Here is a 27,571-nt window from a genome sequence, read left to right on the forward strand (position 1 = left end):
ATCAAGGAACTTGTTATCCACCCGATCATGAAAGATGGCTCATACTCTTTTTGGTGTTCAGATAGAAAGACCACCAACTGAGTGAGTCTCTATGGGCAGGTTGAATTTTACAGGGATTTGAGGAGTTAACTTAATATGCAGAGACTTTGCACTGTGTCCCCACTCCCCAGTTGCATAAGCAGTTAGCCATCTTGTGAACTCTGTGTAATACAGATGTCTCTATGGGACTCTTATCACTAAAGGCTCAAAATCTTCATTTACATGCAATCTGATCTTCTGTCCCTTCTCGCCTTTTTTGCTGCACTCCTGTAATCCCCCATCTGTCTGACTGTGGCCATTCACTATTCCGAGTACGGAACGTGCTCTAAAACTCTGGGTTGCATAAGAGTGGTGTTTTTGTCTGTCGCACCATATTGTGTAGCAGCAGATCAGATCAGGTGTGGGCAGGGTAGACTGGGGGAACTGTCTGGCAGGGGATATTTGACAGACCTGAATTGCCTTCGGAGCGTAAGCGAAGTCCGAAGAGCAACATAATATTAGGTTTAAAATGAGCAGTGAACCCCTGGTGAGATAGAGATGGTACTTCAGTTATTAAACACCTCAACAGTGTCTGAAATGGAGGCGATAACAACCATTGTGGCATTCTTTCAACAGCTCGCCGGGGTGTACTCTATCTCTCATTAAAAAAATGCATGAGTGAGAAAAATTATCCATAATTAAACATGGTTGTCTTTTTGAGCAAATTAGGCTTGAACCTTGTCCTTGTCTGATTAGAATTGCTAGATACCAGACTTGTCAGGTTTCATGTACAGTGATAATAGGTGTCTTAGTTCTCTTGTATTGAAGGCCAAAAGTAGAGAGGGAAATGCTAGTCCCTTTGGTCATTTTGTGGTAAATGTACTTATTCATTTGAATCTGGGAATGCTAACGGCAACTCTCTGGCATCTCAGGAGTGGCGAGGTACAGAGAACAGGGACTGTTGACTGAACTTTTTCAGATGGAGCGTGAGAAATACATTTAGGAATGTTCTTCGTCAGATGCACCTCATTGGCTCTGTCTCATGCATTCTGATCCATGTGATGTGTGTTATTTTTTCCCTGAGTGTAGTTTCTGTGACCCTCCCTGATATTTTATTTTTGCCTCGCTAACATGGATTCCATTGCAGCCCTGCGAGAGTTAGGTTTCTCTCTTGTGGTGTAGTACATGGTGATTTAAGATAAGATAAATGTCGAAACCTTCCATTTGCAGTGCGTTGTGCATTGGGACCCTACGGGTTTGTCTTGAGCCTGGGCCCATAGTACCTCATATGGTTGTGTTTTGCCTCTCACCACAGACAAGGCTAATGGCATCTTTCCTGCCATTACTCATATTATTTTTCTTTCCCAAATTTGGAATTGCCCAAAATATTCAACAACAGAATTCCACAATGACAGTATGATCAACTTTGAAATATTGTTCCTTTATCTTGAAATGCCACCATTGTTGATTTAGCTCCAGCAAGGCTTATTCTGTCTGAGGAATATATCAAATGTAACATTCAACTCATCTTACGCAGCAGAGAAACATTGGCTTTGCAAGGATTTACAAACGCCATGAGAAATGCAACACACTGCATGGTATTTAATCTGATTCATTTGTATTAAAGTATGTGTTTAGATCACCCTCTTCTAAAAGTTTCTCAGAATCCATCATGTAAATAACTTTTTTCTCAGAGTGTGAAGTCTTACAAATCTGTTCCAAATGTAATTTTGTAGAGTGGAATGTATACTTGAAGACCTGCTAGCTATAGATTCAGAATGACGGCTAGTCAGATAGATAGTCAATTTAAAGAAACGGTGAACTCCTGTCAAACAATCTAGAACAGATTTTACTCAGGGCAGGTATGCAACATTACTGACAGCCATCTGCCTGAGAGTTCACATGTGACCTTACTACAGATGCAGGATCTTAATTTGATCACCCTGTTGCAGAAGAATTTTCCTGAAAAGCACAAATTGTTTTACTTGTAGTGTATTTGAGGTTTAAAAAGGCTTCTGAAGTTTGTAATTTCTACTTTGAAATTTAAGACTTGATTTTCCCTTATGAAAAAATGTATCAACCCCTACAAAAATGTCCATTAATTATAAGTCCCATAATAATTCACATTTCCTGTTGCTGCAGGATTAATTTCCTGCTGTAGCAAAAAGGCTCAAATTAAGATCCTACGTCTGTATATGGGTGGAAAGACTCATATATCAATGCTTACAGGGCTACATACATTTCAAAACAGGAAATGTAGTCAGATGTGACTAGCTGCATCTTGATTTTGCTGCAATATCATTGGTGTTTAAAGCAACAGTTACTGCCAATCATTAAAATGATATAGTTAATTTTAAGTACGTAGAATTATGGCCTATCAACCATCTTGACCCTAGTTTGACAATGCTGACCAGACCGCCAGCGTGTACACGTACATGTTATTCAATCATTTCATCCAAACCGCTTGCATGCGTCAACATGCATCTGCATAGCCAGGCGCTAAAGTAATTGGTTATAAATACTTGCTTTTATTTTTTAGACGCTTGATGCACTGCAAGTCCCGCCTCTCCCATCTACTCATTGGATTTTACGAGCATATACCCAAGTAGGTGATTGAAAGCTGAACGAGGTCCACACTTCAGTCCAGTTGGTGCGGTAATGCACCGTAAAGTTGCTTGCCAACCGCCATATAAAATCCACAGAAGAAGAAGAAGAAGACGATGACTGATTCATTGTTGGAGTAGAGAACACAGGATTTTTTGTCACTCAAAATGGGTTAATATTCTACAAAGATCCAGAAAAAAACATTCCCACATGCATTTCAGGTAAAATAACAACCTATGTTAATCTCCCAGGACAAATGAACTAGCAATAGCAAGCTAGCTAAATGACCATGAATATGTGCTTCAACCTGTCCCCAATTAATACTGTTCACAGTAGGATTTGGTATTTTAACCTGCGTGTCATGTATGTGTCTGGTGGGGATAGACAAAATCAACATGCGCACGCGATGAGACGGTTTGGTCGTCATACAAGTCATTTTCGGGAAGCATTTGTCACTTTTACAGTCGCTCTGGTGGAGTGTTTTTAACATTCTCATTTGCACATTTTCATTTTCTCAAGCAATTCCAATAAAATCTGAAGACCTGGAAAATGTCCTTTTCCGTTTGTTGATAGAGAAAACAGGAAAGCCTTGGTCCATTAGTTGTCCTGTGAGCAAGATTCATAACTCTGGAGCGACTGAATACACACACACACACACACACACACACACACACACACACACACAAACAAGTGCATACTCACAGAAACACACACACATAGGCACGTGTTACATTTACATTTACAGACGCTCTTATCCAGAGCGACTTACAAATTGGTGCATTCACCTTATGATATCAAGTGGAACAACCACTTTACAATAGTACATCTATATATTTTTTGGTGGGGGGTGGGGGGTTAGAAGGATTACTTAATCCTATCCCAGGTATTCCTTAAAGAGGTGGGGTTTCAGGTGTCTCCAGAAGGTGGTGATTGACTCCGCTGTCCTGGCGTCGTGAGGGAGCTTGTTCCACCATTGGGGTGCCAGAGCAGCGAACAGTTTTGACTGGGCTGAGCGGGAACTGTGCTTCCTCAGAGGTAGGGAGGCGAGCAGGCCAGAGGTGGATGAACGCAGTGCCCTTGTTTGGGTGTAGGGCCTGATCAGAGCCTGAAGGTACGGAGGTGCCGTTCCCCTCACAGCTCCGTAGGCAAGCACCATGGTCTTGTAGCAGATGCGAGCTTCAACTGGAAGCCAGTGGAGTGTGCGGAGGAGCGGGGTGACGTGAGAGAACTTGGGAGGTTGAACACCAGACGGGCTGCGGCGTTCTGGATGAGTTGTAGGGGTTTAATGGCACAGGCAGGGAGCCCCGCCAACAGGGAGTTGCAGTAATCCAGACGGGAGATGACAAGTGCCTGGATTAGGACCTGCGCCGCTTCCTGTATAAGGCAGGGTCGTACTCTGCGAATGTTGTAGAGCATAAACCTACAGGATCACACACAACCACACACCTATGCAATTCACCATCAACAAGTATTACGAATGAACACATATACACCTGGCTTGAGTGTATGCAAACACACACACACACACACACACACACACACACACACACACACACACACACACACACACACACACACACACACACACACACACACACACACAGTCTTGTACATGAAACCTTGTGGGGACAAACAATTCAGTTCCATTCCAAATTTTCCCTAACCCTAACCCGTACTCTTACCCTAACCCTAACCTTAACCCTAACCACACACACACACACACACGCGCAAACACACACACACACACACACACACACACACACACACACACACACACACACATTACTCTCCTGCAGTGCTTTAGGAAGACGTGTTGTGTCTGGAGACTGGGGTTTATGATAGCTCTATTGTTGGCAGTCATCCCTTCGCCATGGCCACCCTCTTGTTAAAGCAGGGTCAGCAGAGTTTTAGAGCACTAAAAACCTGAGACAGCACCCTGTGGAAAGTGCTATGGTTGGACATACTCAGATTTGTATCCGTCTCCATTGTTAATGTTAGTGACTTGGGTCTAAGCTGGGTTCCAGACAGTGGGCCCCAATAAGCGCTTGTTCAGTATCAACACACACCCACTTAAAATCTGCTCATATTAGGATGATTTATGTTGTGTAGAGCTATAACTTAATGAACAGAGGAACCTGCCTGCGTTCCCTATAGCATTAAAGAATATTTTGCTGCTTTCACAGAGCACAAAGCTGTGCTTTTGAAATGAATAAAATCAGTATCTCTCTCTGTTAATATAAATGTACTTTAATCAAAATAAGACGCAGTAAGCCTCTGTCACAACACAGAAACCTGATAATGGGTCTTTTTTGTATTTATTTTTTATTTAACTAGGCAAGTCAGTTAAGAACAAATTCTTATTTACAATGTCAGCCTACCAGGGAACAGTGGGTTATCTGCCTTGTTCAGGGGCAGAACAACAGACCTTACCAACAACAGACCTTTTACCTTGTCAGCTCGGGGATTCAACCCAGCAACCTTTCGGTTACTGGCCCAACTCTCTAACCAATAGGCTACCTGCCGCCCTGGTGTGATGGATTAGTAGTCGAGGTTCTGCAGCGCATTCGAATCAAAGGGGATTACCAAAGGGTACATGAGAGCAATGTGTTATGGGTAAAAATGTACCCAGAGACAGTGTGTCCAGCCACATCTTTCCATTATGAACCCTTAGTGCCTCATAGGTGTCACCTTCATGGCTTCTGTTGTCCCTCCGGGTGATTTACACAAGCAAGGTATTTCACTGCTGAAGCAGTGAAATTATATCCCTGGCTGCTACCCTGAACCTCCCCCTCAAACCCCTACAGTCGACCCCTTCCACCACTCAAACACCAGACTCTTTCAACATATAAACAGCTTTCTGTGCCACTTATTCAACCGTGTGTGTGTCTGATATTCCGATTAGCAGCGTTGCTAAATGTTCTATCAATACTGCCTGTTTCTGGGGTAGCTCATGCCTTCCTCTTGTACCATACAGCCACCCTGAGACAACTCACAAGAATTAAGCAATAAGGCCAGAGGTGTGGTATATCATCAAATCAAATTTATTTATATAGCCCTTCTTACATCAGCTGATATCTCAAAGTGCTGCACAGAAACCCAGCCTAAAACCCCAAACAGCAAGCAATGCAGGTGTAGAAGCATGGTGGCTAGGAAAAACTCCCTAGAAAGGCCAAAACCTTGGAAGAAACCTAGAGAGGAACCAGGCTATGAGGGGTGGCCAGTCCTCTTCTGGCTGTGCCGGGTGGAGATTATAACAGAACATGGCCAAGATGTTCAAATGTTCATAAATGACCAGCATAGTCAAATAATAATAATCACAGTTGTCGAGAGTGCAACAAGTCAGCACCTCAAGAGTAAATGTCAGTTGGCTTTTCATAGCCGATCATTGAGAGTATCTCTACCGCTCCTGCTGTCTCTAGAGAGTTGAAAACAGCACGTCCGGTGAACAGGTCAGGGTTCCATAGCCGCAGGCAGAACAGTTGAAACTGGAGGAGCAGCACAGCCAGGTGGACTAGGGACAGCAAGGAGTCATCATGTCAGGTAGTCCTGAGGCATGGTCCTAGGGCTCAGGTCCTCCGAGAGAGAAAGAAAGAGAGAATTAGAGAGAGCATACTTAAATTCACACAGGACACCGGATAAGACAGGAGAAATACTCCAGATATAACAGACTGACCCTAGCCCACCGACACATAAACTACTGTAGCATAAATACTGGAGGCTGAGACAGGAGGGGTCAGGAGACACTGTGGCCCCATCCGACGATACCCCCGGACAGGGCCAAACAGGAAGGATATAACCCCACTCACTTTGCCAAAGAACAGCCCCCACACCACTAGAGGGATATCTTCAACCACCAACTTACCATCCTGAGACAAGGCCAAGTATAGCCCACAAAGATCTCCGCCACGGCACAACCCAAGGGGGGGCGCCAACCCAGACAGGAAGACCACGTCAGTGACTCAACCCACTCAAGTGACGCACCCCTCCTAGGGACGGCATGGAAGAACACCAATAAGCCTGTGACTCAGCCCCTGTAATAGGGTTAGAGGCAGAGAATCCCAGTTGAGAGAGGGAAACCGGCCAGGCAGAGACAGCAAGGACGTTCACCTTGAATTTTACGTTCACCTTCACACTCCTGGGCCAGACTACACTCAATCATAGGACCCACTGAAGAGATGAGTCTTCAATAAAGACTTAAAGTTTGAGACCGAGTCTGCATCTCTCACATGGGTAGGCAGACCATTCCATAAAAATGGAGCTCTATAGGAGAAAGCCCTGCCTCCAGCTGTTTGCTTAGAAATTCTAGGGACAATTAGGAGGCCTGCGTCTTGTGACCGTAGCGTACGTGTAGGTATGTACGGCAGGACCAAATCGGAAAGATAGGTAGGTATAGGTATATCGTCAATATACCACGGCTAAGGGCTGTTCTGTGCCTGGACACAAACCCCATGTGTCCCCATTTATAATAAAGAATATACATAATCCTTGTCTCAATTGTCTCAATGCTTAAAAATCATTCTTTAACAAGTGACATCAACAAGGGATCATAGCTTTCAACTAGATTTACCTGGTCATTCTATGTCATTGAAAGAGCAGGTGCCCTTAATGTTTTGAACACTCAGTATATAGCCACCTGTACACCTGAAACATAAAAGATCTGGGAAAATCAAAGCATAATAAAACCCAAGATCAAAAGTCGGTCGATTTACCATACATTGAGTACTCATGTCACTTACATTTTTTTTTACAATCGCTAGGACCCACTTCTCAATACTTAGGTAACTTTTTCAAAACTCCTCACACAGTTCTCCTAACCAACTTTCAGCTTGGCACAGCAGTTAATTTCACATCCAAAATGCACTAAAACTACCAAAACACTTCATACATGTCTCAAATCAACTCATTCTTCCTTAACACTAGCAAAGGTTGTCACCCAACAGGCACACTTGGCCACTCATAAAACAATGACCTAAACAACACTAACAACAAGTAGCACTACACAATGTTTTCTTTTGTCAAATTTCTTTACAAAACAAGAATGACACCTCTCTACTGTTTAGAATACACTGCAGTATATGTTACTGGAATGAATCAGACATGATGCAATATGCTTCAATATGTTTTATGTCATTTTTTTGGCATTGAGTGATTCCAAAATATAAGAATTTGTATATACACCATCTACCGATACAGATACAGTAGCAATGCTAGTCAACCCTGTCTTCTGCATTTGGCCACAAGTTCTCATCCACATCACATCTTATGTCATCTTGGACAATACACCTAGGAAAGAATCTTTTGGCATGCCTGGTCCATCCCTGGAGATCTTCTGCAGATACTCATGTCCAGGCATCCAGCATTCATTGCGTCCAGGAGGGACATTTGATCATGTGGGTGGTGGTCATAAACCTTCCACCTCCATGAGGAAAATAATTCCTCTATGGGTTTGAGGAATGGAGAGAAAGGTGGGAGGAAAAGTGACACCATCCTGGGATGGGCTGCAAACCACTCTGTGACTGCACGGGAGTGGTGAAATGCCACATTGTCCCATACAATTACAAACGTTGGCCGATTTCGCCTCATTGCAACCCTTTCCTCACCTGGCACAACCCTTCCATAGAGGTCACCCAGGAATGAAATGAGACACTCGGTGTTGTACGGCCCAATTAGCGGTTTGTGTAACAGCAATCCATCAGAGGATATTGCTGCACACATTGTGATGTTGGCACCCCTCTGGCCCAGGACATCCACAGTGTCTCTTTTCCCAATCACATTCCTTCCTCGCAGCCGTGTTTTGGCCAGGTTGAAACCAGCCTCATCCACAAAGATCAATACATTTACATTTAAGTCATTTAGCAGACGCTCTTATCCAGAGCGACTTACAAATTGGTGCATTCACCTTATGATATCCAGTGGAACAACCACTTTACAATAGTGCATCTAAATCTTTTAAGGGGGGGGGGGGTTAGAAGGATTACTTTTTTTCCTAACCCAGGTATTCCTTAAAGAGGTGGGGTTTCAGGTGTCTCCGGAAGGTGGTGATTGACTCCGCTGTCCTGGCGTCGTGAGGGAGCTTGTTCCACCATTGGGGTGCCAGAGCAGCGAACAGTTTGGACTGGGCTGAGCCGGAACCGTGCTTCCTCAGAGGTAGGGGGGCCAGCAGGCCAGAGGTGGATGAACGCAGTGCCCTTGTTTGGGTGTAGGGCCTGATCAGAGCCTGAAGGTATGGAGGTGCCGTTCCTCTCACAGCTCCGTAGGCAAGCACCATGGTCTTGTAGCGGATGCGAGCTTCAACTGGAAGCCAGTGGAGAGAGCGGAGGAGCGGGGTGACGTGAGAGAACTTGGGAAGGTTGAACACCAGACGGGCTGCGGCGTTCTGGATGAGTTGTAGGGGTTTAATGGCACAGGCAGGGAGCCCAGCCAACAGCGAGTTGCAGTAATCCAGACGGGAGATGACAAGTGCCTGGATTAGGACCTGCGTCGCTTCCTGTGTGAGGCAGGGTCGTACTCTGCGAATGTTGTAGAGCATGAACCTACAGGATCGGGTCACCGCCTTGATGTTAGTGGAGAACGACAGGGTGTTGTCCAGGATCACGCCAAGGTTCTTAGCACTCTGGGAGGAGGACACAAGGGAGTTGTCAACCGTGATGGCGAGATCATGGAACGGGCAGTCCTTCCCCGGGAGGAAGAGCAGCTCCGTCTTGCCGAGGTTCAGCTTGAGGTGGTGATCCGTCATCCACACTGATATGTCTGCCAGACATGCAGAGATGCGATTCGCCGCCTGGTTATCAGAAGGAGGAAAGGAGAAGATTAATTGTGTGTCGTCTGCATAGCAATGATAGGAGAGACCATGTGAGGATATTACAGAGCCAAGTGACTTGGTGTATAGCGAGAATAGGAGAGGGCCTAGAACAGAGCCCTGGGGGACACCAGTGGTGAGAGCGCGTGATGCGGAGACAGATTCTCGCCACGCCACCTGGTAGGAGCGACCTGTCAGGTAGGACGCAATCCAAGCGTGGGCCGCGCCGGAGATGCCCAACTCGGAGAGGGTGGAGAGGAGGATCTGATGGTTCACAGTATCAAAGGCAGCAGATAGGTCTAGAAGGATGAGAGCAGAGGAGAGAGAGTTAGCTTTAGCAGTGCGGAGAGCCTCCGTGACACAGAGAAGAGCAGTCTCAGTTGAATGCCCAGTCTTGAAACCTGACTGATTAGGATCAAGAAGGTCATTCTGAGAGAGATAGCAGGAGAGCTGGCCAAGGACGGCACGTTCAAGAGTTTTGGAGAGAAAAGAAAGAAGGGATACTGGTCTGTAGTTGTTGACATGGGAGGGATCGAGTGTAGGTTTTTTCAGAAGGGGTGCAATTCTCGCTCTCTTGAAGACGGAAGGGACGTAGCCAGCGGTCAAGGATGAGTTGATGAGCGAGGTGAGGTAGGGGAGAAGGTCTCCGGAAATGGTCTGGAGAAGAGAGGAGGGGATAGGGTCAAGTGGGCAGGTTGTTGGGCGGCCGGCCGTCACAAGACGCGAGATTTCATCTGGAGAGAGAGGGGAGAAAGAGGTCAAAGCACAGGGTAGGGCAGTGTGAGCAGGACCAGCGGTGTCGTTTGACTTAGCAAACGAGGATCGGATATCGTCAACCTTCTTTTCAAAATGGTTGACGAAGTCATCCGCAGAGAGGGAGGGGGGGGGGGGGGGAGGGGGAGGAGGATTCAGGAGGGAGGAGAAGGTAGCAAAGAGCTTCCTAGGGTTAGAGGCAGATGCTTGGAATTTAGAGTGGTAGAAAGTGGCTTTAGCAGCAGAGACAGAAGAGGAGAATGTAGAGAGGAGGGAGTGAAAGGATGCCAGGTCCGCAGGGAGGCGAGTTTTCCTCCATTTCCGCTCGGCTGCCCGGAGCCCTGTTCTGTGAGCTCGCAGTGAGTCGTCGAGCCACAGAGCAGGAGGGGAGGACCGAGCCGGCCTGGAGGATAGGGGACAGAGAAAATCAAAGGATGCAGAAAGGGAGGAGAGGAGGGTTGAGGAGGCAGAATAAGGAGATAGGTTGGAGAAGGTTTGAGCAGAGGGAAGAGATGATAGGATGGAAGAGGAGAGAGTAGCGGGAGAGAGAGAGCGAAGGTTGGGACGGCGCAATACCATCCGAGTAGGGGCAGAGTGAGAAGTGTTGGATGAGAGCGAGAGGGAAAAGGATACAAGGTAGTGGTCGGAGATTTGGAGGGGAGTTGCAATGAGATTAGTGGAAGAACAGCATCTAGTAAAAATGAGGTCAAGCGTATTGCCTGCCTTGTGAGTAGGGGGGGAAGGTGAGGGGGTGAGGTCAAAAGAGGAGAGGAGTGGAAAGAAGGAGGCAGAGAGGAATGAGTCAAAGGTAGACGTGGGGAGGTTAAAGTCACCCAGAACTGTGAGAGGTGAGCCATCCTCAGGAAAGGAACTTATCAAGGCGTCAAGCTCATTGATGAACTCTCCAAGGGAACCTGGAGGGCGATAAATGATAAGGATGTTAAGCTTGAAAGGGCTGGTAACTGTGACAGCATGGAATTCAAATGAGGAGATAGACAGATGGGTCAGGGGAGAAAGAGAGAATGTCCACTTGGGAGAGATGAGGATTCCAGTGCCACCACCCCGCTGGCTCGATGCTCTAGGGGTATGCGAGAATACGTGGGCAGACGAGGAGAGAGCAGTAGGAGTAGCAGTGTTATCTGTGGTAATCCATGTTTCCGTCAGCGTCAGGAAGTCTAGGGACTGGAGGGTAGCATAGGCTGAGATGAACTCAGCCTTGTTGGCCGCAGACCGGCAGTTCCAGAGGCTGCCGGAGACCTGGAACTCCACGTGGGTCGTGCGCGCTGGGACCACCAGGTTAGAGTGGCAGCGGCCACGCGGTGTGAAGCGTTTGTATGGCCTGTGCAGAGGGGAGAGAACAGGGGTAGACAGACACATAGTTGACAAGCTACAGAAGTGTTGTTTCTTGTATTATTGTCTCTTGTGTCTTTAGAGAACTGTTTCACTTTGATATCCTTTTTCTTCTGTCCTGATTTTCTCTTTCTTTTCTTCTGTTAACTAGATATTCTTTGTTATTCTTCGTTAGCTAGCTAGCTTCTTCCAAAAGAGTCCCTAGCAACTGCTTAGCAACTGGTAAACAATTCAGCTAGCTAAGATAACTACAATTTTATGAAAAATAGGCTTTTGAAAAAAGTTACTATCTTCTTTGTTTTTTGCTTGTTTTTTCTCCTATTCAGTCTTGCAGTTTTCTTTAGATTTTTTCCGATGTACTTCACTCTAAAAACCATGTAAATTTCAATATTTGTAGGAGCTCATTTTTCAGCTGCTGCTGCTCAAATTGGAATTCCGTCCGTATATATGAATATGTGGGGTGTTTGTCTGGCTTCAATCTCCATGACTATCTAAAATAAATCCACAAGGCAACTTAAGAGTTAGGCTATTACGGTAGTTTACATTATACCTAAAAACATGCCATTGTGTGCCTCTGCCCTGTTTGGTTTAGTTCAAAACCAGTTCTGTATTTTATATTCATCTTACCTGGACATATTGGTTCCTGAGTTGCTTGACTCGTTCAGAGTTCCTCTCTAAGGGGACAGTGTCCAACTGCTTCATCCTGACTTGATGTTGTTTCAGGACTCTAGAAATAGTTGTTATGCTTATATTGTGAATATTTCCAAATGTAATGTTGTCTGCCAACACTCTGTCCCGAATCTCTGTCAGTTTTATGCCATTGTTTCTGATGACCATATCAACGATTACAGTTTCCTGCACAGCAGTGAAAGTCCTACCTCTCCCGCCTGTAGGAGGTAACCGTTGGGTAATAAGCAGAAATACAAAAACAATTACACACAAGTAGGTTTGGAGGCTTTGCTCAATTTACTTCTGTAATGGGCAGTTCAGTCAGCTGCCCTTGCAGAATGCACATCTTACCTGTTGTTTTGCCAGAAATCTCTCACAATAGATAGCACCGTTGAGAGTAGCAGATTTGGCTGCACTCTCAGATAAGCCTCTCTCATTGATAGACCATGATTTATAACATGATCAATTATAGTAGCCCTAATCTCATCTGAGACTACAGCTCTTGATCTTCCTCTCAGTCTTCTTCCACCACGCATACGTACTCCTCTCCCTCTCCTAGCCCCTCTTCTTCCTCTGTCAGCCACTTCTCCATCTCTGTCTGGGTCCATGTTTACATTACAGTACAGCATTATTCCTAAGATTTCCCCTTTTGTATAGATGATAATGAAATTGAAAGACTAACACCTGGGTAGGTGTTCAGCTACAATGGGAATCAGCTGTGGTTGGTCTAATTGTTCTGATAGTATTTCATTTTTTAGATGTGGAATATATTTCAATACGGTATTAGTGTAGAAATGTAGCAAATTGCTGTCTTATTCAATTTTGTGTTATGTTAGGTTTTGAACTTAAGTTTAACAGTTTTGAAAACAGTATGTAAACATGTGCAAATTGGCCTGTAGGTACATAAGGTTTTGGTGGTGGTCGTGTCTGAGTGAGAAAATAATTCATGAAATTTGAAAGATGTAGTCATTGAATGCATTTTGTGCCAAAGCAATGAAAAATGATCCACAGTTTAGCCCACATAGACTGCTGTTGTGTTCACTGCGTGAAGAGTTTTGAAACAGTGACCTAAGTATTGAGAAATGGGTCCCAGCGATTGTAAAAAACTGTAATGCTAAAATAAATCTCCATGGCTAACTGTATGCTACAATGATTGTTTGATTGCACAGTCAATATGATATTCTATCTGTTAATTAAGTGCAGTTTTGATCTTCAGAGAGCAGTCATTCTAACCCACCAAACCTTCACAAAGCAATATGCTAGCTGCACAATACTACATGTCTTTGTTAGCATACTTATTCCACACTCTACTTCCTGCATCTCATAGCTAGCTACAGTAGGTTAGGCTTCTCTCTGCACAACTACATTACCTCATAGCATCCAAACTCCAGTCTCCATTGTCTGCCCCCCAAACAGTGTTGACAGGCTGTGTCTCCCATATATTTCTAGCAGAATGCCCTACTGTTTCTCATTGCGTGCTAAACTTGCAGAAGACTCCATTGAACCTAGTAAAGATCTGTTGTACCCTAGAGTCTTTATTTGGATTTGAGACAAGACTTTTTCTAAGTTCAGAGGGAGTTTACAGATGACTGCTGGGTACCGAATGCCAGTTGAATTCTCTATGAGGTCCATCAATGTGACGCATACTAACTCCCTGTCTTTATCATACAATGAGGTAGTGTAACAAATGGTGAGGCGGAATAATGTGTTCCTCTGAACTTCTTCTACTGAGGATGGAAAGAGCCATTCACATCACCATACAGGTCAGAGAAATTCAGATCGATGAGGTGCTATATATTTCCTTTACTCTGAGGGCATGCCAAAGTGTCCGTACCTTACTCAAGGTCGATGATGCATTTAGCCAGCGTGTTTCCCTTTTGCTTCAGCAGCAAGTTCTGGAGATACACAGTTCAACCAGGAAGTGACTGGTGGAGAAATACACAAAAAGAGAGTCAGAGTAAATGAAAATGTTTCATAGATTCACCAATAATCTATGCTCAAGGGAAAGTCAGTCATTTTCTGATGATACCAGGACATTTTACAGAAACCGCAGCACTGAGCTGAATATAAATATACTTTTGAACAGCTCTCAGTGATGTCAGTTCCTGCCACAAAATTGTTGGCATTATCTCCAGTAAGCCACAGTAAACAGTGAGCTGTTCCTAGTGATGTTGACGTTCTGACCCACTGTAATAAGATTATATTATCACTGGACTGGGACTAGCTTTATGGTTTCCCACTTAAGGCCATACTCAACAATGGATGGCTTATTGCATTGTGAGAGTGGGAATAAAATGCTGGGGGGGGGGGGGGCGTATAAAAAACAGGAAGGAAAAAACTTGATAGAAAGTCATGTCGGCCATCACCTAGCCTTCAGCAGCAGCAAAGAATGAGTAGATATTATTATTTTTCTACTGATGCTCTTTAAGGTCCAACTCGTGTGCTTAGTTGGGTGTGCCTAAAAGCTCTCTTTTCATCAAATTGAAAAGGCTCACCAATTATCGTACGAGAACTACCATCAATCATCATTTGGTTAGGCAAAGATGTGGACAAAATGCTTAGTAGTGGTAGGGAGTTAGGCCTCATATAATAGCAGAGATGACAAAGGTTGGACTTGATTTCCTGTGCTGCACCTTGAACCTGTGATTGGCTCAGTGGGGTCTCACAATCAACCCAGCTTATGAAGCCTTAAATTTACAAGAACAAGATGAGATGGAGACGGGGCTTGGTTCACAGTGCATTTGAAAAGTATTCAGAACCTTTGACTTTTTCCACATTTTGTTACGTTACGGTCTTAATCTAAAATCAATTAAATTGTTTTTTTCCCCCCTCATCAATCTACAGTACACACAATGCCCCATAATGACAAAGCAAAAACAGGTTTATAGAAAATTTTGCAAATGTATAAAAAAATGACATTAAATAAATATCACATTTACATAAGTATTCAGACCCTTTACTCAGTACTTTGTTGAAGCACCCCTGGCAGCGATTACAGCCTTGAGTCTTCTTGGGTATGATGCTACAAGCATGGCACACCTGTATTTGGGGAGTTTCTCACATTCTTCTATGCAGATCCTCCCAAGTTCTGTCAGGTTGGATGGGGAGCATCACTGCACAGCTATTTTCAGGTCTCTCCAGAGATGTTCGATTGGGTTCAAGTCCGCGCTCTGGCTGGGCCACTCAAGGACATTGTCCCGAAGCCACTCCTGCGTTGTCTTGGTTGTGTGCTTCAGGTCGTTGTCCTGTTGGAAGGTGAACATTTGCCCCAAGTCTGTGGTCCCGAGTGCTCTGGAGCAGGTTTTCATCAAGGATCTCTCTATACTTTGCTCCATTCATCTTTCCCTCGATTCTGACTAGTCTCATAGTCCCTGCCGCTGAAAAACATTCCCACAGCATGATGCTGCCACCACCATGCTTCAACGTAGGGATGGTGCCAGGTTTCCTCCAAACCTGACTATTGGAATTCAAGCCAAAAAGTTCAATATTGGTTTCCTCAAACTAGAGAATCTTGTTTCTCATGGTTTGAGAGTTTTTAGGTGCCTTTTGGCAAACTCCAAGCGGCTGTCATGTGCCTTTTAGCTGATGCGTGGCTTCTGTCTGGCGACTCTACCATAAAGGTGTGATTGGTGGAGTGCTGCAGAGATGGTTGTCCTTCTGGAAGGTTCTTCCATCTCGACATAGGAACTTTGGAATTCTGTCAGAGTGACCATCAGGTTCTTGGTCACCTCCCTGACCAAGGTCCTTCTCCCACGTTTGCTCAGTTTGGTGGTTCCAAACTTCTTACATTTAAGAATGATGGAGGTCACTGTGTTTTTGGGGACCTTCAACGCTGCAGACATTTTTTTGGTGCCCTTCCCCAGATCTGTCTCGACACAATCCTATCTCGGAGCTCTACGGACAACTCCTTCAACCTCATGGCTTGGTTTTTGCTCTGACATGCACTGTCAACTGTAGGACCTTATATAGACAGGTGTGTGCCTTTCCAAATCATGTCCAATCAATTGAATTTACCACAGGTGGACTCAAATCAAGTTGTAGAAACATCTCACGGATGATCAATGGAAACAGGATACACCTGAGCTCAATTTCGAGTCTCTTAGCAAAGGGTCTGAATGCTTATGTAAATAAAGTATTTCTGTTTATTTGTTTTAATACAGTACATTTACAACATAAAAAAAAAAAATACGATTTTTGCTTCGTCATTATGGGGTATAGTGTGTAGATTGATGAGAATGTTGTATGTTTTTAATCCATTTTAGAATAAGGCTGTAACGTTACAAATTGTGGAAAAAAGTCAAGGTGTCTGAATACTTTCCGAATGCACTGTATTACACCAGGAGGATATGACAAACCCTAACTGCGGTTTTGAGAAGTCTACGAAATGGAACTGAACCTGATGAGGTGACTGGTGATAAATGCCCAGAGACAGTTATATTCGGACATACCAAGCTTGATGACACTGGGTCAGAGATCACCTTAGCTGGAGCCAATAGAATTGGAATTGGTAGACTGAATCATTGCTCCAGTATCTATACAAATGTGTTTTTTCACAGCTGAAGTGAGAGGAAGAAATGTCAGCTGATTTCACATAGAAGTTTCTAGACTACAGTATACAACTAATGACTTTTCAGCTGGCTAGACGATTTTCTAGAGTATATAACTCATGACTACAGAGCTAGATGTGATATGACAGTGGGCTGACACACATGAATTTGGACATTATTGATCGAAGGTCCCTATGGAAAGTCCCATCGTTATGACTCAGTCATTCCTAAGGCACCACGACAATCTCCCGCAAGTTTAGAGCTTCAGTGGAGGTCACAGTGAGGTTATGACCTCGGGGCAGCAGGAGTTTGCTCCGCTAGCCACCCGTCTATATTCCCCCTTATGCAGGTTATTATGCAGGTATGTAGGGGCCAGATAGAGATCATGTTACTGCCGAGTGCTCATTCATCAGGGCAACGAAGAGAGCCACATGATAAACATCACCAGACGCCATTAATCAACCACAATACCAGGCTGATAAAGTCCCTGGGAGAACTGAGAAAACTCAAACCCAACATTAAAATACGGAGGAAAAGGAGAAGAGGAGGACACTGGATACCCAGCAGAGAGGATGTCTGACATAAGACTTATTAGCACAAATCAGTCCAGTCATTCCATTGCTAAACTGACCCAGGGGCCAGAAGCAGATTTATGGATTAAGAGTATTGCTTTTCCTTGACCACGGAAGCCCCCCATTAATTGACTCTTAAAAAACATATTTTTTTCCCCCCTAAGGCCAGCCTGTCTTTAACTCTGATTTCTGCATGCCCTTGGTATAAGTAACTAACTTAATATCTTAGCCTCATGCAGAGAAACTATTTTATTATAAAAAAAAATGATTTACAAAAATTCCTTTGTGGGATTCCAATTGAGTTTAAGACCTTCCGTAACTGTGGCGTTATCTTTTGCCTGCTGTGAACAGCTGCTATGTGAGAAAACACGTCGGTGATCAAACAGAGCCTCACAAGGCCAGCTTTTGTTCTGGAGCCAACATTGAGGGCAACGCTCCTGACATCTCAGTGAGAGGAGAGAGAGGGAATGGAAAGGGAGAGGAGAGGAGAAGGGCAAAGAAGTGAAGAAAGATGAAGAGGGAAGAGAGTAAAGGGCAGATAAGGAAGATAAGAAAGAAGGAGGAGAAGAGAGGAGAGAGGGAGCAAGGGAGGAGAAATAATGTAAGGAAGGAGGAATGTAATAGAGAGAAGACGAGCAGGAAGAAAGGCGGGAAAGGAGGGAGGAGAGAGTGAAGGATGGCAGAGGGGAAAGAGAAGATGGGCAGATAAAAAATAATGGTCAAGATTAGAGCGAGAAGGTAGAGAGAAGGGCAGGAGCCATGTGAAAAGAGGAAATGAGATAGAAAGGTAGGAAAGGAGACAGAGGCCACAGTCAAGACCAATGTTTATCCCTCACTTCACCCTTGGTTGCTGTTGTTCCATATCACCAGTGTCTGTGAGAGGTTGCTAAACTACTCTCTTAGAAAAGAAGGTGCTACTTAGAACCATAAAGGGTTCTTCAATTGTGCCAATAGGAGAGCCCTCTTTTTGGTTCCATGTAGAACCCTTTCACTAATACAAGGTTCTATGTGGAACCCTTTCACCACTAAAAGGTTCTAAGTATAACAGTTTTCACCACCAAAGGGATCTACCTGAAACCAAAAAGGTTTCTGCAGGGACAAAAACAAATAACAATTTTTTCTAAAAGTGTACAGCACAAATGTCAAAACCGAAAGCCACTTACAGCGTGTAAATCCCTTACTGTAAGTCCCACCTCAGCATCTCTGCCACAGTTCTGGACAATGTGTGAAGCCTAGAGCCTGGCAAATGTCTGGTTTTCTACCAAAATACACAGCCGGCCCCTGTGTTCTGCTAACAATGAGACAGGAGGATTGGAATCCGTCAACCAAACCATATTTTTCTCTCTCTCACATCTCAGACCTTTTTCACACTTGGAAGAGACTGTTTTCAGAAACCTGAGCTTGTTATGCATATAATCTGTGATCAGATGTCTTGTTGACATGTGCACCTACCACCTAAGACCTGCACTAGCAAGTTCAGCAATGCCGGCGCCAAAATTCCCACCTTCAATAACATAAATCTTGCTGCTCGAGAACGCTCGAGAACACATGAAAGGCGAAGGTTGTCTAGGAGGGAGACATATTTTCAGCTCAACATGTCTGTTGTTCTATTCAGCTGCTCTTTAGCCCATTCCAGGCCTGTTCATTTCTGGATGGCTGGTATTCCCCTTCGCTTAGATCTGGATCTCAGTAAAAAAAGCTTCACCCATAGGCAAGTGAGCGCCAAACATTTTAATGGCCACCTTGGTGCCAGACAAATTCGAGCATTGCTAATCTCTCAGACAAAACCAATATTTTGCTTTTTCAGCCAGCTAAAATGGCTCCTTTCAATGAGTTTAATTCGGCTCTGTGTTTATGTAGTTGTTTTTTCTTGTTCTTTGCCTTTCTCTTTTCAGCTTAGTGCTTAGGTGCATTTGCCTCTAAACTATGTTAATTGTTATGGAGAAAATGACAGTCTGCACTACGGGCAGATGAACAGTGGAGGGGTTGGTGCTGGGTGTCAACTCCTTCGGTTGCCATGGCCCGTTTTGGGTTGTCGTGATGCCTGCTGCCCGGAAAGGGGATTGGTTGTTTGTGTTGGCCATTCAGGACCTGTCTGGACAGTCTCGTAGACAGACCATAATGCAACGGTACACTGAATAGTTTCCCAAACGTCAAAGCAAGCCAACGTTAAGAACAGATTCTGCTTTCATAAATCATTGCTCAGCGTTATGAATGTTTGGAGAAGCTTCGTGGCGAGCGTAAACGCCTCTCACTTTGCTCACAGAGGTATATTTTAAGGGATGTATTGTTGAGGGTGTATGTTTAACGAGCAAAATACAACTCCATGCAATTTTATTTCCTGAACAGCCTGCTTTCTAAATATTTCAATGTTTTATTTTAAATATATAGAAATGTAAGTGTTTTAATTTTATCTGTTAGTCATCCAGTGAAATAACATGTCCTCCACTTCAAAAGTAATTGACGAGGAATTAAAGCCAAATAAATAAACAGTACTCAAGGCGTACAATGCCAGAGCTTGGTGGCTAGAAATAAACAAAGTGTATGCTGATTTTTGCTTGAATATCGTCAGTGAAGAGACATTTATGAGAAAGAAAAACACCTCTTTGATAGACAAATTAACTAATTGAATTGGGTGGAATGCCACTTTGCTTTTTGTCTTTGAGTAATATACCTAGTTTACACTGCACACATACACGTGAGATTTTATGTTGATGCGTGTGTGTATGTTTCTATGCAAGCATGTGCGCGGGTGCGCGTATCTATGCACATGTGCGCGCGACATGTGTGCACTAGACTAGTGTCTTTCTGTGTGTCTACGCTCGTATTCTTCCACATATTGGATCACTCAGGTCCAGACTTGTGGTTCCAGTGTGGAAACAATGAGTAAACATGGTAGAGTTGGAAGGAAGGGTGGGCAGCCTTAAAGCAACTGTATAACAGTGGAAGTCTATGAGGGGAGCTGGGACGGGTTCAGCTCCTGCACAATGGACACCCCATGCTTCCCACTGAGATCCATAGGCCAGATTATCTCTGACATTCCACATCTGGAAACAGTTGAGACTAGGAGAGCTGCATCTTCTGAGAAATACACAGAAATGTAGGACAAAGTGCATGTGACTGACTGCATTGAGTACTCGAGTGTGTCTGGTGTATGGGATGTGTGTGCGGTGCAATAGGGTTTTGCCTACATGTAAATCTGTGTACGTATGTGGAAATGTTGTTGTATATCAATTGAACAAGAGGGATACATTTGCGCATGCTGTGTCTGTCTGTCCGTCATCCGTCTGTCCATTTCTCTGCATGTGTGCAGGTGTTCCCCGTGCGCGCATGTGAACAGCAGTTTGCTAATGTGCCCCAAGTGCTTCTTCCTGTGTTAATAATCAGATGACTCCTGCCCTGATAAAGATACCTGACGGTAACCTCCGCACGGTTACGTCAGGATCCTAACATCATTTCAGACTCACAATTCATTTCCATCCACTTCCTGCATGAGCTCTGTACTGCTTAGGTAGGAGCGTTAATCCATTTGTTTCGTTCTCTTGTTACATAATTACCTGTTTTTTCTGTGAAATGTAACAATGCTTGCTAAATCAACACAATCCTCACTCTTCCCCTCTCTACTCCGCTCTTGCCCAATGGGGAACGTAATCCTCAGAGACTATTCCTGCCAAGCGATTAAAAAAGCAATGACAAATGCAGGTTATTATGAAATGTGTGAAATCAAGTGGAGAGGCACAATGTTCCATGCAGATGTCCTCCTTAGTCATGATGATACATACACACACACACACACACACACACACACACACACACACACACACACACACACACACACACACACACACACAGCACACACACACACACACACACACACACACACACACACACAGAGAGACACCTTAATCAAATCCCACATAGATGCCATTGTAACATTGGTACGTTCAGTATCATTCCTTAACAGACTCTCCCCGTCTTCTCTGTGTGAATTTTCATATAGGAGTTCTCTGATGTCTCCTTCCCCTGTCAGTCCATGACGTGAGCTGAGTGATTTTGCAGCTTCCGAGGATGATTCATGTGTCCACATTACCAGCAGTTTGGTAATCATCAACCACTCCAGAAACATCCATCAATTAAAAGGAGCTGTCAGCGTTTCCTACCGGTTTTAATATGGAGCCTCCGTTTGGTTTTCAATTGGTTCCGTAATGACTGCTTCCCAGGGTCATTGCAGCAGGTAGATATTCACCAAAGTAGAATCAAAAAATCCCAAAGGAATTTAGTTCTGGGTGTTTTTTTTCCCCTTGCTATTATGACTTTGGAAAGTGTATGCTTTTGCATACAATCAACTGTAGTATGCAATACAGTATGTACAGTCAGGTCCAAAGTTATTGGCAGCCTTGGTGAAGATGAGGGCAATTCCACAGTAACGGAATTATGCTGAAACTCAGATTTTTCACTTTCAAAAACAGATTTCAAAGTTTAACAAACCATACAACTATGCGCAATGACTACTTTGAACAATTTACACAGTAAATACAGTTTTTAAAAAGCATTTATTGGAAAAACTATGTAGATGCAAAGTTTGGTAACAGAATTATGGTAAAATCTCCCTCAGTTTTGTTCTGTTACTAAACTTTTTATCTGCACAGTTCTTCCTGTAAATGTGTTTTTGTTTTTGTAAAATTTTCTGTGGAAATTGTTAAAAGTATTCCGTGTGCATAGAGTTGTATGCTTTGTTAAACTTTGAAATCAGTGTTTTTTGTTTGGTTGTCACGACTTCCGCCGAAGTCGGTCCCTCTCCTTGTTCGGGCGGTGTTCGGCGGTCACCGACCTTCTAGCCATCACTGATCCATTTTTCATTTTCCATTGGTTTTGTCTTGTCTTCCTTCACACCTGGTTCAAATCCCATCAATTACATGTTGTGTATTTAACCTTCTGTTTCCCCTCATGTCTTTGTCGGAGATTGTTTTGTTTGTATGTGATGTGCTATTCAGTGTTGGTGTGCGACAGGTTTTGTACCCACTTTGTTATTTTGTAAATTTTAGTTGTTTTGTAGTTTTATCAGCATTGATTAAACAACTCCGTTTATACCAAGTTCGTTCTCCTGCGCCTGACTTCCCTGCCACCAACACTCACCCCTTACATTGGTAAACCTTTTAAAGTGTCTCAGCGTAATTCCGTTTCCATGGAATTGCCCATGAGCAAAAAATACTGTATAAAATAAAGCAAAAAATACTGAGCTTGATTTTTATGCCAACGTTTTTTTACAATTCTATTCTAATTATAATAAAAGTTTTCACAAATACATTTAGTTGAACAAAATTATTTATTTCTAAAAAAGAAAGGGTTCAAAATTATTGGCACCCCTACTTTCAGTAGGATGACCGCACTGAGCATTTTTCTAAAATGTTTTATGAGATTGGAGAACATATTGGGAGGGATCTTAGACCATTCCTTTTCAGAATCTTTCCAGATCCTTGATATCCTTCATCTGCGCTTATGGACTGTCCTCTTCAATTCAAACCATATTTTTTCAATGGGGTTCAAGTCCGGAGACTAAGATGGCGATTTTTAAATGTTGATTTTGTGGTTAATTAACCATTTTTTGTGGATTTTGATGTGTTCTTAGGGTTTGTATTTTTATTTCTAATGGATCCCCAGCAGCCACTCTTCCTGGGGTCGAGCATAATTAAGGCAGTTTATACAATTTTAAAAACATTACAATACATTCACTGCCTATGTTTGTGCTGCTTCACCGTCCTCGCTGTTCCATAAGGTGTCTTTTTAATCTGTTTTTTAATTCAAATTTTACTGCTTGCATGAGTTACTTGATGTGGAATTGAGTTCCATGTAGTCATGGCTCTATGTACAGTGAGGGGGAAAAGTATTTGATCCCCTGCTGATTTTGTATGTTTGCCCACTGACAAAGAAATGATCAGTCTATAATTTTAATGGTAGGTTTATTTGAACAGTGAGAGACAGAATAACAACAAAAAATCCAGGAAAACGCATGTCAAAAATGTGATTTGCATTTTAATGAGGGAAATAAGTATTTAGCAAAATATCCCCATATCATCAAAGATCCACCACCATATTTTACAGTAGGTATGGAGTTATTTTCTTCATATGCCAAACCCACCACTGTGGTCATGATTCCACTACAGTTCAATCAGTGTTCACTGCGTATCAGAATGATTTGATAAAATGTTAAGGCAGAAGTTGTATATAAAAACCTAATTTACCATGGATACAGTGCATCCTATCCCTAAAAATAGCAACCCAACATTGTGTATTCATCTCTATGTATTCAGAATTAATCTGTCCTCTCAGTCTAACATTCTGACATTCATTGTCGTCTATGAAAACGCTCTGAAATTTGCCTTTCAAATAAGCCTGTCGCTGCTCTGAGAAGTCACATGTGACTCTGTGCTGCTCTTAAAGTCACAGTCACATGTCATACTAGCCTGCTGTTTGTCGCTAGGTGCTGTTAACCATGACGCACATGCTCAGGGTTCACATTCTCCATGGCTAATTGAAGTCATTCTTAAGTAATATCCTAAATCAACTGTTTCCTCTTGACCATTTGAGTCATAATTGGAAGCATGGGAAATGAATGGACCCAAGGGTTTGATTTTTAACCCTTGGGTCTTAGAACGCATTTATGTGTCGTGGTCTTTGATTATGGTTCATGTTGTTTGTACTTTGAGACACGCAAGTTAATATAAATCGTCCTACATGAACCTTGTTTCTTTCACCATGTATAGCTCTTTATGGTTTGTGGTCAAGTATTTAAGTATTGTGTAGGGAGGGTATGTAGACTATAGGGTTGGGAACATGACATGATATTTGGTGAATTTGGTTGCTGTAGCATAAGTTTTTCTCAATGACAACCCTTTGATGTCCAGTTCTATAAGGTCCAATGCAGCCATTTTTATCTCAATATCAAATCATTTCTGGGTAACAATGAAGTACCTTAATGTGATTGTTTTAAATTAAAATGTTAAAAAAGAAACAAAAATAGCTTCTTAGAAAATGACAATTTCTAAAGCAAGAATTTAGCTAGGACGGTCTGCGGGTGTGGAGGGGGAAACTGGAAACTAGCTGTTATTGGCAGAAAGGTTTGGAACTGTCTTTCTTCTTGGTATATTAACTAATTTACCACCTGGTGATGTCACTAGGCAGGCCAAAACTCCACCCCACCAAAACAGGCTGAAATTCCAGGCAGGAAGTATCATCATTTTCATTTCAATGATGATACTTCCTGCATATATATATATATATATATAAAGTGAAAATCACATTTTTGACTGCACTAGACCTTTAAGTGTACTCTTAAAAACATCCATTCTCCCTCCCTTCTTTTAGTGATCAACGACCCAACACAACTGGATTGGTGTAATCAAGTTTTCTGTTGCATTGCTTTCACCAGTTATGACATACTTTGAGGAAGGATGTATTTTAAGAGTATTCCAACAGGTCCAACATTTTCTAATGGAAACAATGAGCGCTTCACCTCCACAACAGTAGGGGGCAGCAGCTCAAATATAAGACATATCATCTCAAATGGACTCCTTAAAGAACCCCTACAGAGGAACTATTTCAACGTAATTTCCTATCCTAGAGAGGAAATGCATGTTTAGGTTCCACCTCGAAGACTGAGAAAGGCTACCTATACATATTTACAAATTGGGGGGGGGGAGTTTCCATGTGGAGTTGATAAACATCAACAAATAGGGCACTGACAGCTGTCAGTGTAGCTAGCTAGCATGCTAACCTTATCTAGTTAGCTATTTTTGACTTCGCCATCTATTGTAATTACCAAAGTTTTGGAATCTTCCATAAATTGCGGCCGCGAATCCGTCATAGAAATAGTTAGAAAGAATTAGATGAAGCTCCGGTAATATGGATAACTATTTAAAGATAGCTGATATGAATTTTTCTACATTGTAATGGACACTGGGCAACCTTTGGTAGGTAGGCTGCTGGGAGGCTTTGGCTTCGGTACAACAAAGCCAAGTCAGCCCGTGCTCATGGTTCTCACAGAGGAAGTGCAATGATAGGCTACAGTGTCTTTACTGATGATCATGCACAACGCAAATGACATAAATTATAAGTTCCTTGAATTTTATTTTGCAGGTGCCTTTTTATTATTTGTAAGACACTTGTGGTTTCTAGCTAACATTACACCAATCAAAGCAGTGGAGTGTGTAGTGAAGCAAAACTTTAATGGTCAAAACCATTCATCTTGGGTGACGGGGGAACGGGTTTTATATTATGCAATTATAGCACTTATAAAATGGTCACATAACAGTGTGCAAAGTTGTCATCAAGGCAAAGGGTGGCTACTTTGAAGAATCTCAAATCTCAAATATATTTTGATTTGTTTAACACTTTTTTGGTTACTACATGATTCCATATGTGTTATTTCATTATTATTCAATGTAGAAAATAGGAAAAATAAAGGAAAAACCCTTGAATGAGTAGGCGTGTCCAAACTTTTGACTGTACAAATTACCCAATGGATTATGTTCATTTTCTGGTGAAAAACTATTTTCATTTGCTCCATGATCCGGCCAAGTGGACACAAGGCTGTTTGGCCCATCTCAGTCATGAAAAGGAATAACTTAGCAGTTGTTTCTGATTAATAAACAATGCCATGCTGGTGGGTGGTAAAATTATTTGTATGTCATATCAGGAAAAGACATCACATTCACACAGATTTGCACAAAGTGGTCAGTTCGGATTTGTTACTTCAAGCCCAAATATATCATACTTTGACTAAAACAATGATCTATTTACTTAAATGGTTGTGCAACATCATGGGTTCGATCTGGCCATTGTCTTTCAGCTCAAAAAAGTGCATTTCTACTGGTGTGGACGTTTAAGATGACTGGCAGTATTTGCTCTTGGCCTGTACAGACAACGCACTTGAGTTCAAGACAGGTAACATTGCCCAGGTGGACAAAATGTCAACTGGAACCAGTAAAGTTCCAGATATATGTCTGGGAAACCCTGTGGACCAGTATTCTGTCAAGTCAGAAACTTTTTCAAGTAGGCTATAACTTTGAGGATCAGCTCACTGCAGTAAGATGAGTGCGCTTTCCTGGAGAACAATATAAATGGATTACAGTAAGTATTTGCTGGCATGGATCCATGTAAAAAAGGCTGCCAGTAAAGGTAGGAACTCAATAATGCTGTCATTCTCTGAGAAAAACATCCTTTCCCTCTCCCTTTGTTGGCTACACAGTATCAAGCAGTTCTATTAACAAAGCAAATAGGGTTGGGACTGGATTGTGGATTTTCACAGGCTCATTTCTTTTACAGTCTTGGATCAGATGGATGTTTTTCTTCTCTGCCTGCAATAAACAATTGCTTTGGTGTTTATCTACAAAGACTGGTTGCCTCTGAGCTTGGTTTAATCATTAATGGTGTACTGTTTCAGTGCATAAGCAGGTTGTTATGAGAATAATGAAAGCCTGCTTCTCACATACACTCACACGTACACACACACACACACACACACACACACACACACACACACACACACACACACACACACACACACACACACACACACACACACAACACACACACACACACACACACACACACACACACACACACACACACACACACACACACACACACACACACACACAGAAACACCAAGAAAAAAACAAAACAGATATAAAACTGCTTTTGGATGCAAGATAATTTCAAAGACAAATGGCAGTGATATCTCCCAGCCTGTTTATTGGATGAATGGAATGACAGTCACTTGTGATTCATCGAGGCGCCCGAGCTTGTCATTTTCACATGGAAACAACAAAAGCATCTAGAACAAATGCAGGAGAGGAGATTGATTTGTTTGCCAGTGTTTCTGATCCATTAAGCTTGTCTGCCAGTGCTTTTGTGTTTCCTCTGTCTCTTCCCACACACACCTGCTTTCTTACAGGCCATTAGTCTGCTTCAGACAGGAAAGATGGAACACATTGTCTCTGGGCTCGTCTCGTTGAAGTCATCCATCTTGTGTCTAGCTGGTGTCTGTGGCGCGCCTGGCTGAATTATAGTACAGCCTGCAAATCACTGTTTAGGTATAGCACTCATTATTGTGTTTGCTCACCGAGGTGTTTGGCAAGCTTCCTTTTGTAAAGCATAGAGTTATGGTGTGATAAAGAGAGAGTGAGGTGGCACTGAGTGTGGGTCTGAAAGGTAGGGTGATAACATATCTTAGAGGTGTCTAAGGTACCTCTCACTTT

This window comes from Salmo trutta, chromosome 36 (assembly GCF_901001165.1).
Source record: "Salmo trutta chromosome 36, fSalTru1.1, whole genome shotgun sequence".
Lineage (NCBI taxonomy): Eukaryota > Metazoa > Chordata > Actinopteri > Salmoniformes > Salmonidae > Salmo > Salmo trutta.